Source organism: Zeugodacus cucurbitae, chromosome 6 (genome assembly GCF_028554725.1).
Source record: "Zeugodacus cucurbitae isolate PBARC_wt_2022May chromosome 6, idZeuCucr1.2, whole genome shotgun sequence".
NCBI classification, from domain to species: Eukaryota; Metazoa; Arthropoda; class Insecta; order Diptera; family Tephritidae; genus Zeugodacus; species Zeugodacus cucurbitae.
This window is the reverse complement of record NC_071671.1, coordinates 11057514-11071459: the sequence shown is the minus strand read 5'-3', so window position 1 is coordinate 11071459 and position 13946 is coordinate 11057514. Positions and strand designations below refer to the sequence as shown.

At 36.7% G+C, this 13946-nt stretch overlaps 1 protein-coding gene across 5 annotated transcripts in view; it reads left to right on the top strand.

Moving 5' to 3' along the window:
- The window catches only part of LOC105210926 (ecdysone receptor), a 326137-nt gene that overhangs the window by 53855 nt on the left and 258336 nt on the right, over positions 1 to 13946 (top strand). The window contains exons 1-2 of one of the 5 annotated variants that reach the window (XM_011182132.3): positions 6087 to 6759; positions 12337 to 12791. The exons of 3 other annotated variants lie outside the window; for them this stretch is intronic. The gene's annotated coding sequence lies outside the window, so the exon portion shown is untranslated. Of the gene's footprint in view, positions 1 to 6086; positions 8101 to 12336; positions 12792 to 13946 lie in introns of those variants that run through there. One more of the 5 variants, XM_054234170.1, reaches the window with a different exon arrangement.

Sequence of the window (13946 nt, the reverse complement as noted above, 5' to 3'; positions counted from 1 at the left end):
GATGAGGGACTAGTAGGGTTTGGTTTTTGTTCGAGGACTTTACTTTTCAATTGCCTACTCAGTGCATAGTAGCACCTGTTGGCAAGAGTGATTCTGCGTTAGATATCAAGGCTGAAATTATTATCGCATTCGTTCTCAATATACCAGGCTCAAATATCTAATTACAAGTAGATACTCGGCGTTGTGAGCAAGGATTTGGTCAAATTTAATGCAACCAGTGCTGCAGCACTTCTTCTTTTGTCTGACCTATCCAACATTTCCAAGAAGCACTGTATTATCCCGCAAACGCTCAGTCTGAACCCAGCCCAATGAGAGCCGCTAATTGGCTCTTGTGTGTACGGTAATTATTTATGTATGTTTATTACGTACTTGAAAAAAAATATTGCGAAACTTTCCTTAGTATCAGACATTAACGTGGAAACCCGTATAGAGTATGCGCATGCAGTAAAATACTCACACATAAGTATGCTAAATGAATTTGCATGCATCACTCAAAGTGCAACCCTCAAATGCATTTGCACAGGGAAGTTGATAGGCACTTGATGGGACCTACCTCAATGCACCATAAATTAGGGTTTGTAAAATGCACGCATGTACTATACATATGTACATATGTATGTGTGTGTAAGTGTTTATGCATTATATATATGTTATGCATATACTTTACAACTTCATTAATGCATACACATTGCATTCTGCACATTCTTCGAAGAGATGCTAATCGGTTTCTTAAGGTTGAAGAGTTAAATTTAAAGATGAAGAGTTGCCATATTTTCTTTTTTTTCTTTTTTTTTTTAATTTTGTAATCACAGAAAAAATTATTTGATTCTATTGCCAATTTGGGAGTTAAATTTGACGATTACTTTAGGCTTTAGTCATCTAATGATTTGAGGTGTTAACTTAGGTTAAAGAAATATCTTATTAAAAAAACAAGTAAGGAAAGGCTAAGTTCGGGTACAACTGAACATTTTATACTCTCGCAATGTATTGATATAGTTTTATTAAGATAATATACAATTTGGCCCATATATTAGGTATAAAGTCCAATAGAATAACGAAAATCATCATATATAGTATATGAGGGCTGAGGTAATTCCTGAACCGATTTCAATTATTTTCACTACCAAGGTACACTATATCCAAGACTACACGCTCACTTAATTTTGCTAAGATATCTCACATATTATATCGGTATATATGCGGTATAAAGATCACCGGAAGGTTAATAATCCGAATAAAAGGTATATGGAAGCTAGGGGAAGTTATGACCCGATTTTAACTATTTTTTGGTACAGAGACACACTATTAGAAGAAAAAAATCCCTCTGAATTATATTGAAATGTCTGAGGTTTAACGATATTTTCGGTGGAAAATTATTCTTTGGCATTGAGTTTGATAATCCGAATAAAAAGTCTACTATTTTACTAGATTAAGTCCATATCCTCGAGAACCAACGTCGCCCAATTTGAAGAAATACCGTTTCAAGAAAAACTATTGAGTTCAACTTTATACCACCAAGGGCGTTCACCATGGACAGGAACAGGTGGTAATCACTTGGCAGTATATCCGGGATATATGGTGGATGCGATAAAACCTCCCATCCAAGCTCCCGTAGTTTTTGACGAGTCATCAACGAAGTGTGTGCTCTGGCGTTGTCCTGGTGGAACACTACACCCTTCCTGTTGGCCAATTATGGACGCTTCTGGTCCAATTGTTCGCCGTAGATGGTAGATTTAAGAGTCTGACCATATGGAAGCAGCTCATAGTGGACGATTCCTTTCCAATCCCACCAAACACTCAGCAAAACCTTCCTGGCCGTCAATCCCGGCTTGGCCACTGTTTGGGACGATTCACCGACCTTCGACCACGACCGTTTTCGCTTGATATTGTCATACATATGTGATACGTTTTTCGTCGCCAGTCACCATCCGCTTCAAAAAATAGGTGGAGTTTGTTCCGTTTCAGCAGCATATCGCAGGCGTTGATTCGGTTCAGAAGCTTTTCAAATCATGCGGCACCCAAACATCAAGCTTTTTTGCGTATCCAGCCTTCTGTAGATGGTTTAAAATGGTTTGAAGACTAACTCCCATCCCCTGAGCGATGTCACGAGATGCCACACGCCGGTCTAACTCGATGTTTTCCATGATTTGATCGGTATTCGTCGTCACAGGTCTTCCACCGGCTGGCTTCTCCATGGTGTCGTCTTCACCAGCTCTGAATCGTCGAAACCATTCCACCGCGGTTCGAAGTGATAGAGTACCATCCCCCAAAACACCATTAAACTCACGGAACGTTTCTCGAGCGAATTTGTCTTTAACGAAGGAAATCTTTAAAACAGCGCGAATTTCGGCGTTAGTGAACTCCATGTTTACACGTCTATAACTGTTGAACGCTATATCCAAACTAATGATGCATAGCGTCGTTTTGTAGGTTATGTCAAGACCTTTCAAAGACGTATAGTATTGTCAGATACGAGCTCTGTAGCGCTTTATACATAGTCACGAAATTCAAAAGACAAAAAGGCGGACAACCTAATATGTAGATTATCTTATCTTAGGTTAGGTTATAAGGCTATTTACCAGTGGGAACCAGACTATGAGAGACAGTCCGTCGTGAAGCCACGATCACGCCCCCTTTGGTTAGATATTAAGACTCGACAAAGCGTCCTGAACTTACTACAAATCTGCGGAGAATTTTTAATGCTATATATGCCAAGAGAGATCCAAGAAATCTTTAACTTGAACTCGCAATGGTGGGACATTCCAGAAGAAAGTAATGACGATAATTCCACCTCAGCGCCTTCGAGGCAACTTCTACTTAACCTTTCCAACCCTTTTCCAACTAAAATAAAATTGAAGATTCCCCAGTTTTAGTTACTATTATATATGCTTTCCAAATCGGATTGTTGTTATTGCGTAGTAGCGCTTCTCAGCATTCAAATCTTTCACATAATTACACAAAATACAAATACAACAAAAACTTCACTCACTTATACACCGGCTTCTTCTACACAACGCTGCTAATTCTCAAGATTTTATTCTTTTCTTTACAAACTTATTTTAATTTTTTCACTCGTTCAATGTAGTGTGCGTTTGTGTATGTGTGTCAGCATTCTTCCAGCACTGCTTTTTATCACATATTCCTCTATCGTTTATTTGTTTGTTTCGGCGCGTATTTCGCTCGCTGGCTGCGATCATAAAAATAGCCGGCACAAAAGCTCGGCTCCACACCAAAACTGGTTTTACTTCCCTTCTGTGTGTGCTTTGGCAGCTCTTTCACGGCCTTCTATTGTATTTATAATAACTCGTTCGATCTCTTCCTTGCACGCTGTAGTCGTATGTAGCTGCTGCGACTATGTACTTCGTACTCACATCTCTCGTGTGTGTGTCTGTATGTATGAGCTATGTCTTGTGTTTGTTTTGCGGTTTTAAGCTCTGTTTAATTTTCGTGTTGGCAACATATTGCCGTATATGCAGGCAAACATTGCAATTTGCTGTTGTTGTAGTTGGTAATATTGTGGTTTTGTTGTTTTTGTATTTGCTGTTGACTTTGTAACATAGTTTTTGTGCGCACCACTTGTTTAGCTGTTTAGCTGCCATTTCAACATTTTCAGCTACAACTTTTCATTTTGTTTGCTCCGCTTTGTTGCTGCAACTCGACTCAACTGCAACTGGTTTTAATGGATTTGGCTATTGCTATGCTTCTATGGGTCTAACTTACTTTCCGCATTGTGTCTTGGCAAATCAAATAAGATTCTAAACAAGATTTTGCTGCGAGTTGCTGATTCTGTGATAAGCTGACATAATTCGTTTGTGAGATAGGGGGTAAGGATAAGGGTAAGGTTGCAACGAAGTATGGATTGCAAAGATCGGTTTGGAAGGAGAACACCTGTCAATTATTTACCTGTTTTGTCAAGTAAACGCATATCCTTCTTCGAGAGAATAACTACAAGTCACATATCCAAATCCGACAATCCAAGACAATTCCCGGATTGGTCCAGACTTTAACGAAATACGGACTGCAGAGATCAGCTTGAAGGGAGGACACCTGTCAATTATTTACCAGTTTTGTCAAGTAAACGCACCTCTTTCTGCGAGAGAATAACTACAAGTCACATATCCAAATCCGACAATCCAAGACAATTCCCGGATTGGTCCAGACTTTAACGAAATACGGACTGCAGAGATCAGCTTGAATGGGGGACACCTGTCAATTATTTACCAGTTTTGTCAAGTAAACGCACCTCTTTCTGCGAGAGTGCAACGATAAGTCACATACCTCCAATCAGAACATCTGCTGTACAATTCCCGGATTGGTCCAGACTTTAACGAATGACGTACTGCCTAGATCGGCTTGCACGGAGAACACCTGTCAATTATTTACCAGTTTTGTCAAGTAAACGCACCTCTTTCTGCGAGAGTGCAACGATAAGTCACATACCTCCAATCAGAACATCTGCTGTACAATTCCCGGATTGGTCCAGACTTTAACGAATGACGGACTGCCTAGATCGGCTTGCACGGAGAACACCTGTCAATTATTTACCAGTTTTGTCAAGTAAACGCACCTCTTTCTGCGAGAGTGCAACGATAAGTCACATACCTCAAATCCGAACTTCTGGTTTTGAATTCCCGGATTGGTCCAGACTTAAATGAAAGACGGAATGCGAAGATCGGCTTGAATGAAAAACACATGTCAATCTTTTTCCTTTTTTGTAGTAAACTCATTCATTTCCTCGAGAGAATAACGATAAGTCACATACCTCCAATCATAACATCTGCTGTACAATTCCCGGATGGGTCCAGACTTTAACGAAGGACGGACTGTAAAGATGGGCGTGGATGGAGAACACCTGTTAACTATTTATCAGTTTTTTTAAGTAACCGCGTCACTTTATTCGAGAGAATAACGATAAATCTTATACCTCAAATCCGAACTTTAGGAGTCAAATCTCCCAAACATTCGAAATATTATTTTTCAGCGATATTAGGACAGTAGTGGTGAAATAGAACTTGACGAAATGCTTCGAGAATATCCGAGAGAACTGTCAAAGTTTCATAAAAATTGGGAACGATATATCTATTTTATGGGGTTCCTAACTGCTCTATCAATCGAACTAAAAAATATACTCCTGTTACTAAACTGTCGTATTATATATTTCAATATTTCTCATTTTACAGTCCAAATACATTCGGAAACAGATCGATTATTGTATCGATATAAAGTTCTTTTCTCATGTAACACAGACTAAGTTACCGCATGAGAGTTCAGAAAGTTAACCCATTTATTTTACAGTCAACTAAAGGTGTCAAAGGTCTTGTTATAGTACCTGAAAGCATTCCTCTTAAAATTAAACGGAGTGCTGTTGAGTTGACAGTCTTTATCCGAATAAAAGTCGGGGTCATTTTCGGTTATGGAGACCCAACTGTCGTGGGGAAGACTGACTGAAGTCTAAAATGACAAATTTCAAGAATTACGCCTGAACTGGACTATTGACTAATGGAAGTTTCAATATTTAACCGACTTTTCAGATTACTGAGTGAATAAATATCAGCGATTTGAATTCCCCAGTAACTGCTATAAATTGATCACTCACTCAAACCCGAACTCTTTAAAAAACAATTATTTTACACTGACTTCTCGTTGATTCCGCTTTGATCTAAGCAACTCAATGATTCGATAGAAGTTTGTTTTGAATACTTATAGAGCTTCTCTTAAAGCCATTGGCCATTTTGGTCACGATAATAACACCGTTATACTTCGCTAGTATAGTCAAATATTTCTTCGAGCGGAATTTTCATAGAAACAATTTTGTTCTCTAATAACTCTCTAGGAAGTATCAGTTCAGAAACTATATATCGATAATTCTTATTTTGTTTTGGATTCTTATAGAGCTTCCCTTAAAGCACTTCAGTAGTAGAGTCGAATATTTCTTCGATGGTAATTTTTATAAAAACAATTTTTTCTCTAATAACTCTCTAGAAAGTATCAGTTCAAATATATCTATATAACGATAATTCTTATTTTGTTTTGGATACTTATAGAACTTCTCTTAAAGCCATTGGAGACTTGGTCACGATAATAACTCCGTTATACTTCGGTAGTATGATCGAATATTTTTTCGAGCGGAATATTCATAGAAACAATTTTGTTCTCTAATAACTCTCTAGAAAGTATCACTTCAGAAACTATATATCGATAATTCTTATCAACCAAACAGTTTATGTTTCACTCCCTATTAAGTTCTCGCCTAAACTAAAACCCACAATTCACTGCTGGCAACGCTGTGCGAGACATATTGAATAGCGCTTGCGCTTTCAAGCACGTAAACAAAATAAATACAATAACAACCACATTGAATGACATACTTTCGAGAGAGCCACATAGCGAAAGAGAGAGCGCGCTCATATTGACAATGCAGCACTGTGTTGCAACAGTAGCGACAGCGACAACAACAGTGTGGGCAGTGAGCGAATGCGGCGAACAAAACGAAATGTCAGAAATAGACAAACGAGGCGAGCAAAGAAAAGCAGAGAATATACATTTGAAATAGCCAGCAATAGGCAGTTTGTAGTTATTGTTGGTTATTGTGCTGCGGCGAGCGATAGAAATGTGAGCGAATTTCGTGTCGTGTGTGTTTTGTTGTGCGACAAAGTGAAAAATTGTTAATAAACAAATAGAATTTGTGAAACAAACGAAAAACATAAATAAATGCAAAATCTGTACGAAAACGCGAAGTGTGTGGTGTGAAGAACGAAGGTAAATAAAGCAAGTGTGACGTGTGAAAAGCCAGTGAAAATTTGTGCCGTGGAAAAAGTGGAAATCGCTTTGCTTTTAGTGTACTGCTGTGCATACGTACATACATATATATATATATACATATGGGTATGTGTGTGTGTGTGTGTGTGTGTGTGTAGGTTTGTGTAATAATGTGTGGGAATAAACACACAGTGAGTTGTGCTCATTCGCGTCTGTGTGCAGGCTAATTGCTGAGCAGAAAATTCTTTTTGGGGTGTAGGAAAAATCTTTGTCTGCTGCCAATAGTAAGCGATGCAACCATGCGATGCATTCACCGTCATACATACATACATACATATATACAAGCGCATCCGTAGGGAAAAGTACATAATACGGCGAGAACGACGGTGGTGCGGAAGCTCGCGTCTACGGCGGCACAATAGCAACAACAACAGCTGTAAAAGCAAAGCAAAAGTCAGAGCAGCGACGCTGGCAGCGCCCGTCCATAATAATAGCAACAATGAAAGAAGTTACGAAAGACACGTTAAAAGGCAGAGCGAATTGGCTTTTGAAATGGAATGAGAGCATGAGAGCGATGTTGCGCTCTTGCGCTCTCCACAACTGTCAAATTGCCGCCGCGTGTGGAGGCGAATATAAACAAAACAAATTGATAACTGCAATTGCAGGAGAGCGTATGATGAAGAGAGCGCAAAACTACTGCCGAGAGCGGCTGCATACAATGCATTTTCCAACTCACACTCACACATACACAAGTGCACTGCCTAAACGGCCGAGTCGGCAAGTCTTGGCCCTAATAGCAATGTACGAGTATGAGCCCAATTGGTAGTGAACAACGGTCGGTCGTTTGAACGGACAGCGGAATATAAACGTGTACGCGTTGAGAAACGCTGAAGCAAAACAATAAAATCGATGGACGGACACAGTTGAATATTATAAGCGTGTGTGTGTGTATGCGGACTTAACTCTGCGCTGAGCTGCTGTTGCGGATTTTTTCCATCTCTAAACTAGCAATGCGAATTCGTACATATGCAACTACTAAAACACAAACACACACATACATGTGCATGAGTATGCATTTAGCTGTAGTTGGCCGTCTGTCTGCTGCTGCTGCTGACTGTCCGATAAACTAACTCGCTGGCTTCAACGTTTTAGTTAGTTAGTTATTTTCGTTGGTCTCCGTGTGAGAGTCGCGCAGCAAACGTTCTTGCTCGTATTAGTTGGCAATAACCATTTGGTGGCATGCAGGCTTCTTCTAATAGTTAAAAGTGTCTGCAAAATGCAATATTTTTACGGTCCGAACCTGGTGAGCAGGCCAGCTGAAGTGCATGCTAAAGTTTAAGTGTAAGAAAAGAGAAATTCTAGTAGAATTCGGTAGTGAATTCATTGAGAAAAGTTAGGAAAAACGCGTTGTACGCAAAGTGAAGTGCATTGAATAACAATTGTTGACGGCGAAAACAAATGGAAAGTAGTATTAAAATAAATTTGAAGGTGTATAGTGTTTCTATGAAAAAAGTGTGTGGTTTTTTTGGATTTGTAGAGAGCAATTATTGCATAAAAATACATATTTTTGTGGTATATTTTTTATAAATACGTGTTGCTGCAACATTATTGCACTAAAAATATTAATCTGTATGCATTTCCATGTAATTTGCTGCGTTTTTTAATAAAAGTGTCAATATAAATTCATAATTATAAATCAACGCTGAAATAAAACATACATAATAGCAGTTATAAAGTAAAAAAGAATTGTATTAGCCACATAACATAATAACCCATATTACAAATTAAACTACGAAACAGAATCCAACCTCTCCGAGAGTTAGAACATGTGGTATTTATATGGTACCTTCAAGTTTTTCATATACAAAGTTATTTGGAGTGTGTAGCCCGCATTTGTGGAATTTTCACGACCGTTGAGGGCATTCAAGACTCTCAAAGTTTTGGGGCATAAAACTAGTGAATCGATGGAAGTACGTCCACAGACAAGCAGGCAAGCCGTGGTTACCACAAGAGCAGCAAACCCACACTACATGTTTCCGAAACTCAAGAAGAAGTCTAGAAACACAATAAGAATTCACTCGTATAATCATATCCTTTATGAAAAAGAAAATTTTCGTTCACAAAGCGTTTTTATCAAAGCTGCATGAGTTCCCTCAATGCATCCTGCTATTCCTGGTATTCCAATTTTTGCACAAAGTAAAGTTTTGCTCCTCTGGAATCCACTTCTGACGTTTGAAGCTTAATCTACTTATGACACGAAATTTTAATCATTGGGGATAAAAATGTTGTCTACCAAGAGCAATATAGGTATCTTTTCCGTTTAAACGTCATACGAAATTTCAGTAAAAAACAAAAAGAGATCTTCGGCCAATATCATCAAATTGTGGACGTTTCTCTGACTAAAGATATGATTTTGTTGGGTATTTCCAAAAATCAATGCTTACTTAACCGATAGCTGCAAACAAACCTGATGCAAAAAGAAACCATATCAAGTCCACAAGTAGAAAGGTTTTAGCAAAACTCACTTGTAATCGAATGCAGACAGGAGATTAGAATGGATTAGATTGAAATCGCGGCGATTTTGAGAAACGCTGACAATTTAAATATATAAGTCTCCAAATTCAAAGAAATATATGAGACTTTCCATAGTAGTCCTTTTGATTCAAGTATAAATATGAGAAAATTTTACAAGAAACTTTGTTCAGTTCATTGTCTATCAAAAGGTGTAACAAAGTGTTCGAAATCGTATATTTATGTCCAGCTCTTGAATGGGTCTCTAGGATAATCAAGCTTCAAGATAATATAACGATATATTTGTATACAGTGGAACTTCTCTAACTCGAATCACCACAATCCACAAAAAAACTAGAGTTAGAGAGACTTCGAGTTATAGAATTTTCATTAAAACTTTCAATTTTTTAAAACGTGTAAAATATAGATTTATACACAGTTTTATATATTTACTTCGCAGAAAGTTTTAAGTATATAATCTTAAAGCATAAATTCTGTAATTTTGATTGTTGCACTTTACTATTGTTTGGCTCTTGACGTCTGTATCCCATGCCCTTGTTATATAATTTATACAATCCATAAGTTAAATATCATATTTTTTGTTCGCCTCCTTAGGATATAGAGAGGCTCATTTAAAATTCTGCCTCGCTAATAAAATTTTAAATTTTGTATTATGCTTTGGTCGAAATGTTCGATTTATAGAGAGAAAATTGTATGAAATTTGACTTACATATATTGCCCATTCAATAGTTCGAGTTATGGAAAGAATTTTGTATTAAATAGAAGTTATAGAAGTTCGAGTTATGAAAGTTCCACTGTATAATCTTCATTTATTTACACTCCTCAGTTCTTTCAGTTTCGTTTTCTCATCTTCCTAAAGCATTTCTAATAAGAAACATTTAACAAACCATCGACCTTTGTTAAATTTCGATAAACCCGACTAGTCGAGATAATCAATCTCTATGGCCTTTATGAAATTGAACAAGTTTGCTGTGTGCAACCTTCGAAATGTCGTCGAAAAACCGTGTCCGATTGTTGTGATTATTTTCCTGTACAATGCTTTGCAGTCACATGGAAAATATACAACAGTCTCTCCTTCTTCTACTTCTTTTCAACTCCTACAGTAGGCATAGTTTAGTATCCACAGTCTGTCGGCGAGTCTTTCTTCTTCTTCTTTTCAGACTATGATCTACTAGAGTTCTTATGTCATTATTTTTAAATTTCAATAGCCGGCAGGTACATACGTCCTTTATTCCAATCAGTCCACGTTTGACAGCTTGTTGAGCAAGTCATCTATTTTTTCCACCGGGACTTATCACAATCTATGGCCTGTTTATCAATTAAAAGTCTACAAGTGGACAATGGCATGCATATGTATGCATATCCCATATACTGGGAGCCAATTGCAAGATTGTGGCTAATCTGGCTAGTTCATTGGTTTCGCAGTCACCTGGAATATCACTGTGTCCTTGACCCCAGTGCAGGTTTATCATGTAGTAATAGCTCATGACATTTTTTTACTATCTTAGAGGAAATCCTTAGGGTCTTAAGGGATTTCAAAGCCGTTTGGCTGTCTGTAAAAATATACATATATGTTTCTCGTCGTAAACACCCTTTTCGAGGATGCTTTCTTTTATTGCAGTAATCTCTGTTGGAAAGACGCTTTATCTGGTTATGGAAATTATGGATATGAATATGGATTCTGGTTTCCTTCTGTATTTATGCTTATTTCTGTTTCCTTTACAATTATTAAAAATGGTTAAATAATAATAAGGATGTTTCTACATATCGAAGTGCTCAAAAAATAAATCATTGAAAAACCGGCAATATAAAAATTTGTAATAAAAAAATAAAAAAATAATTTAAAAATAATTAAAAAAAAACTAAAAATTTGTGACAACAAAAAATTGCAAAAACAAGTACTTGCAAGTCTCAGCAAAAAAAAAAAAAAATACAGTGAATTAAAATGTGAAATAAAATAAAAAAAGTTACTACAACAAACAGCTGAAAAATTAAGCAACAACGCGTTTGACCGATCAGCGCTGCAATTATTTTTGTTTTTGCATTTAATTTTCGGTATTTCTAGCGTACGCATGTTGAATTTCGTGTGCTAAGTGATTGTGAATTCACGGCGCGTTTTTTAATGCTTTCAGTACCCTCGTGCGTATGTGTGTGTGCGTAAGCATACAGGCGCAATTCAGAAAGTAACAACGAGCATACTTGTGTTCAAACATACAGAGCTATATACACTTAAATGTAATCGACTGCACCTACGCCCGTCACTCCCGTCTGCAGACGGCTTTCACAACATTGCAGTACTGTCTCGCACGCGCATCCCAACAACAAACAAACAGACAAGGCAACATCAATAAAATGCAGCTCAACATAAATGAACAGACGTTCTAGCCAACAACAACAAATAAAACACCTTTCAGCATACGCGACAAAAACAATAACATCGAATGTAAACTTGTATTAACATTTTAGTCGTCACAGGAGTCGGAGCCGGAGTCACTACTACCACCGCCGCCCTTCGCCCTCGCCGACAACGTCAAACCCCAAGCATACTTACGTGCATACATACATCTGCATGTGGTTGTGTATGCACTCCCTCACAAGCACTACTTTCATTTATCGCTTTACGTCGTCTTTCGCATGCTACATTCATATCTACTCTCAAACATACATACATCCATCCATACTTGACATTTGTATGCAAGCAATGCTATTGTGTTCTCATTCATTTTTTTCTCTGTGCATCCGTACATCCATTGCACATATCTACTACACTGTTCGTACATTTGTATTCATGTATGTATGTACGCTTGCATGGTGCTTAGTATGCAGTGGTTTTCGTTCATCGTTAAGTGTATCGTTTTCATATGTGCAGATCATTCCGAAATGTTCTACAATGCCGTCTCTCGTCCTAATACGACGACGACGACGCTACGAAATCAAATGTGTGTTCGGCATTACAACAACTATGTTGTTGTTGTTATTGTGTCGTCTCGTTTTTTATTAGTGCAATCATTATTATGTTTCTATTCCTTATTCTTCTCTGTGTAGGCAAAAAAAAAAAATACTAAAAAAACAAAAAGACAAAAGGAAAGTGACAAATGCAACGAAGCTGAAGAAGCTAATGTACAGTAAGAATGGAGAAGATATGAAAAAAATATATAAAAAGTGTGAATTGAAGATTCAGAAAAAGCATAAATAAATTTTATTGATTCCACATATTTCATTAAACAAATAAAAAAGAATCGCGTGAAAAATGTGGAGCGTGTTAAAAGTTGAGTGCTTGTGTTCAAAAATAAAATTCTAAAATAAATTGCAAACAACTAAAGTTATATGTATAAAGTTAAATATACATAAATATATGTATATCGTTATAAAATCGACAAATAAAACACATTAACTGGATTAACTGTAACTCTATTGAAACTATCTCAAATTCGGGATTAATGCAGTGCTCGGAAATCTATATCGAAAGTCAATAACAACGGCTGCTAGAAGATTGGAAGGTCTGTATAAAAGTTAATCAAAAGTACTCTAATATCTATACTTCTTACACAAATTAAAAAATAATAATGGGCCTAATCATTGATCCCGCAGCGAAGGCGATTTCGATACGATAAAGATTTTCGATCGAAAATATTAATGCAATCATTGATTTCGTCGATAAACTGCTTTACCACAAAGTGAGAATGTAAACTGCTTCATCGACCTTTATCGACAAATGCGAGACATTTTTTGGTTCAAAAAATTAAAACTGACCTTTAACTATTGTGAAATTTCTTCCAAAAAATATTTAATTCGCCTGAAATTCTTTGAGAAAATTCTTTCGCTATTTCGAGGGAGAACTTTGTATCGCTTTTAAACATCTTCAATTTATTTTTGTTAGTCTGTTTTTGTCTCTTGGCTCTAAAATAATCATTTAAAACATAATTTAGTCCGTCATTAGTAATTATTTACATAAAAACTTATAATTGATTTATTTCTTTTACATTTCTGCTACTCATTCACCAACGGTTAGATTTCGTCCAAAATTTTGGAATTTGCGGATTCAATGATTTCGTAATTAGCGACATCTATTAGCCACGTTCAAATTGATCGTAAATTTTATTTTCGATACAGTTTCAATGATTCCGAAGTAAAATTTTTGGATCGAAACAGATACAATGATTAGGCCCAATGTAAAGAGAAACCTTAGCTGACATTTTTTAGTTGTTAAAATCGCAGTATTTTAGAACAATAACCATTGTTTGAGTGGTGATCAAGTTCTAAGGAATTAAAGTCAGGATCAGGAATTTTTTAGGTAATTGGAACGATTCTATGTGTTGTCAATTAGGAGATATAATAAAAGATCACTTTAATGACAGTTTAATGTGACATTAAATATCAACAAAATAAAGTTTTCATACAATTCTCGGTTGACATTGATTTTACATGAATGCATTTTACTGAAATTGAAATGAGGTATATTCAGAGAGTTCTTGTTGCACTGTTCTATTGGTCGCTTTTAGTATTTTAGGAGATTGATATAGACGTATACAGTATTGGGCATAAAAAACCTATCGGTAGGAAAATGTAAATTATGAACTAAATTATTCTTTCAAGAAAAATAGTGAAAATGAAAGTTTGGATTTGTAATCTATATACTACTATTATAAAGAGAA